Source organism: Silene latifolia, chromosome 9 (assembly GCF_048544455.1).
Source record: "Silene latifolia isolate original U9 population chromosome 9, ASM4854445v1, whole genome shotgun sequence".
Classification (NCBI taxonomy): Eukaryota; Viridiplantae; Streptophyta; class Magnoliopsida; order Caryophyllales; family Caryophyllaceae; genus Silene; species Silene latifolia.
The window spans coordinates 189,506,949-189,511,281 of NC_133534.1; the positions used below are offsets into that span (position 1 = coordinate 189,506,949).

The window sequence follows — 4,333 nt, forward strand, 5'->3', positions numbered from 1 at the left end:
TGGGAACAGAAAATATGAAAAAACCCGCTGAAAAGAAAGAAGGCGTGGAAGAAAAATAGTAAAAGCCCGCTGAAAAGAAAGAAGTCGGTGGCAAGAAATGATGAAAACTCGCTGAAAAGAAAGGAGGCGAGGAGAAGAGTGACAAAATGTTCCCAACAAGAGTGATGTGTGATGTCTAAGTGCTTTCATAAAATCAGTCCGTGTTTAGTATCTGGGCGAAGCCAGCGTTGTTGCTCCGTGAGTTTAATCCACCCTGTCAATGCCAAGTGATCTTGATTCCCATGTGCCCTCGGGAGCACGCCCATGACATACGATATCTCCTTCCCAAGTCGACGACCTTGTGATTTCCATTTGCCATCTTTGGCGCCGGAACGGCCAATTTACATTTCTAACCCCCAACAAGTCAATAATTGAATTAAAACCCGTGCACACTTACGGTTTTATTTTCCTTTTTTGTTTTACGGTAACGGGCTACGCCCACGTTTGTGTACGAGTCATGCAGAATGTCTGAGTCGCATTTCATGCTCACCCATCAAGGTTCGATTTCAAAAAATTTCAAAATTTCAAAATTCCAAAAACTTTTTGTGAATTATGGATAGATGATCCAAGTAGTGGAATCTTTTCAGGTCGATGACCCCAATCTTTCGAAATTCAAAATTTCAAATTCAATTTTTGAAGGGTCGATGACCCAACATACCAAGTGATGTCGAATTTAAACTTCGGGTCGATGGCCCAATTATTCAAAATTTTCAAATTCAATTTTCGGGTTGATGACCCAATCTTTCAAATAATCCAATTTTAAGATCGATGATCCAAATGTGCTTATGTGATGATTATTGCTAGTACGTTTTTGTGTTTCAAATATAGCAGGATATGCTTCAACTGAGGGCTCTAAAGTCTTCGACTTTAGAGCCATCACAAACTGGGGGCTCTGAAGCCGTTGGCTTCAGAGACCATTATCAGGATGTAAAGGATGACATCCACCAAGAATTCAATTCAATACAAGAGTATGAAATGGAAGAATTCCGTAGCTGAAAGCAAATGATGAAAGCGGCGGCAACCTCCTTGGAAAGTCCCGTCCTATTCGGACAAGCGCCAGCAGATGATTAATTTTGGGCAAATGTCAGCAGATGATGAATTTTGGACATACGCCAGCAGATGATAAACTTTGGGCATGTGTCAGCAGTTGCCGAACTACAACGCGGGTGTAACGCCCCGTAATTTCGGACCGTTAATATATTTCGGAAATAATTTATTAATCAATAAAATTTGATACTTAAGTATTTAAAGTGAAAATAATTCAAAGAAATATAATTTTATTATATTTTGAAGAAAAGTATTTATTTTGATAGTTTCAAAATGTTTAAAAATAGTTTAAACCGTGTAAAACTTTTTATTTCGAAATAAGGGCGTATCGGGGGGGAAATGACAATTCTTTTGAACATTGGGTAAACGAATTTGGAAATGGGTCGTATGAATACTCAATTTTCTTGTAATCTCGTGTTTAAAAACTTTGGTCTTGTCGGAATTTGCATTTGACCTACGGTTTTAATTATTATCGAAACGAGCCAAAACCGACTCGTAAAAATCCCGACTTAAACCCGTCTTTCCTCCTTTCCTCTTCCCTTTCACGCGGCACCTCCCCTATTCCCTTCCTTTTTCTGATTTTTCATGTTCATCTTCTTCAACTTTTCCCAAAAACAAAACAAAACACCATTTTTGTATAAACTTAAGCATTTCTAAGCTGTTTTCGTCATAATTTCTTCGTTTCTTGTCGGATTTTCACATAATTTATATTTCCGGAATCCTCTCGTCGAGATCTACCTCCTGGTATATTTTAATTTCAGTTTTCTTGAAGTTTTTTTAAGACGATTTTTGGGTATAATTTCGGTTTTGGTGATTTTTGTTGTGTTTTTGTTGTTTTTAATAGGTGAAGATTATGAGGATGATGTGGGGGACTCCTATATAGTAGAGGATGATGGGTAGCTACTGTTTTTAGGGTTTTCTCAAGGGTTATTTTGCCTTTTTCTAGCTTAAGGTAACATATTTCGAGTTACTCGACGAAAGATCGTCACATGCTTTGTTGTTTTTGGATGTTTTGTGATTTTTGATTTGAGTAGAAATTTTCACATGTTTAAATTTGATGCATGCATGTTTAATCCATGTATTTTTGTTAGTTTTAGTTAACAAGTTAGTATTGGGAACGATTAATTATGTTTCAGACGGTCTTATAATGAATAAAAATGGAAAAAAAGAGGAGTAATGGTGGCGGCAATGGGCCCGACAAAGAAATTTGCCCGACAGCCACGGCTGGCCCGGGTCGGCCCGTTGCTTGTTTCGCGGTTTTCCATGCATTGTTCGTTTTATTCTCGCCTTCTATTAGCTAGTTTAGTCGATAAAGACATGAGTATTGTCCCGTTCTAATTATGATTTCTGCTCATAATTAGTTAGTTCAGTTGATTAAAATATTCCGAGTAGTGTTTAGGGGTTTAACTTTGTTGTATTGGATTATGGTGTTTATCACAAAATGAAGAATGAAACAAAAGTTAAAAATGGTGGAATCTTTTGTAAATGAGAGTGTCAACTAATATATATTAAAGGATAATAAGTGGAATATGCACCTAATTTAGCTTTTGTCACAGTGATAAATAATGGTAGGATAGTTTATAAATTGAAATTGTAATTAATAGGCTCAGAATGAATTTTATAGCAATAATTGTAATGATTTGATGATTGTGCCGAAAACTGAGCCTTAATCCCTTTGACTGATTCGATGTCAGTCAATTGAGTGATTGGTCAGCCGCAATTTGACCCGCACTGTCGCCGCAGGTGGGGTTGCGGGTAAAAATTCGGTTGGATGAAATTTTAAATGAATTGGATAATCGGCCTTTTTCTTGTTTTAGGCCATTTATTATATCTTTATTCCACATGTGTAGTTAGTTGAATTTAAGTAGCTTCTTATATTGTAGAAACGGCCCTAGATTCCCTGAAGCCTTTAACATGGTTAATATTGTTAGAATTGGAAATTAGTATTGAATACTTATTGAGGATATTGTTGGACTTTTTGCCCTCTTATGGTTAAGTGGGTGTCTTACTTGACTTGTGTGGTGAGTCTTGTGTGGTGTGGGCTAAAGTATTCAAGCTGGGACTAGCTGGGACTAGGTCCTAGGTGAGTATTTCGGCCTTCATCATAGATAGGTCTTTATAGTCTTTGACGAGTATATGTTCACCGCTTGATAGCCTTTGTGTTTCGACTAGTGGATTTATATCCAAGTTGGGGCATGACCTCAGTTACTTATTTTGATAGTAAGTGGTCAGCTTAAGTACTAGCCAACCCTTTGGTGGACTCCTTAGGGTACTCACTTTGTTTTAGAAAAATTGTGGGTCTTGGGTGCGGTGGTGTGTATCCGCATGTCTAGGTCTGCGCAGATTTTAGGCTAGGGTTGTGTTGTGTCTTGGCCATGTTTTATTAATATTAACCACTGAGCCAAGATACCGGTTCGATTACCTTCCCTACCTCGTGGTATAGACTCGAGTTACAAAGTGACTATTGACGGTGCTAAGAACTTATGCCTGTCTTTGATATATTGCCCTTTCTTGTTTGATGATTCTATGAATCATATAAGGTGAGATGCAAGCCGGCTATGGTTGATAGAATTTCGAATACTGCTTGTTATATGTTTCACATGATAGTTTAGTTTGGTCAGTTTAGGACTCATATGTTAGAATAATTGATAATTGAATTATTTATCATGTTGTTTACATGTTACATTAATTATGACGATTCGTGGCTGGGAGGACTCGAAGTTACTCCCCACTGAATTGTGGCTTTCGTGTTTGTATAAAATGCGATTGACAGGTTGTTGATGCTTTGTTGGGGTCACAGACGAGCTAGTGAGCATAAGGAACTTTGGACCTAGTTTGGCTATTCCTATAGTAAACCTTTTAACTTTTGGTTTTGTATATAATTTGAAGGGACATATGTCTCCCCTTTTCTATTTTGGGTTGTATCATTATGTATTTTCTTATCTTTAGCGGTGTTAAGTAAATTAGATTGTTAGCAATTGCAGGTTTTGGCACCCGCCTCTTGGGAATGTTGGAAATGTTGTGATTGGTTTAGAAAATTTTTTGAAATTACAGGTTTTTGGCTAGTTGAACCAATTACAAACATATCCTACCAGTTTTTCTGTAGAATTTACGAAATTAATTAAGGCTAGAGCTAAGGGTGTCACAGCGGGTTTGATTCCGTCAGAAACGGATACGTAGGCGCCTAGGGATAAGGCTCAATCCACCATATATGCAATTTTATGGGTCGACGACCAATGATGACAAT

General features: G+C 37.5%; 1 long non-coding RNA gene across 1 annotated transcript; it reads left to right on the top strand.

The window, feature by feature from the left end:
• The first annotated feature begins 1,724 nt into the window (after window positions 1-1,724).
• LOC141598413 (uncharacterized) lies at window positions 1,725-3,914 on the top strand. Its single transcript, XR_012523495.1, has 3 exons — window positions 1,725-1,830; window positions 1,931-2,038; window positions 3,860-3,914. It is a non-coding gene; the product is annotated as an uncharacterized LOC141598413 (long non-coding RNA).
• The last annotated feature ends 419 nt before the right edge of the window (window positions 3,915-4,333 follow it).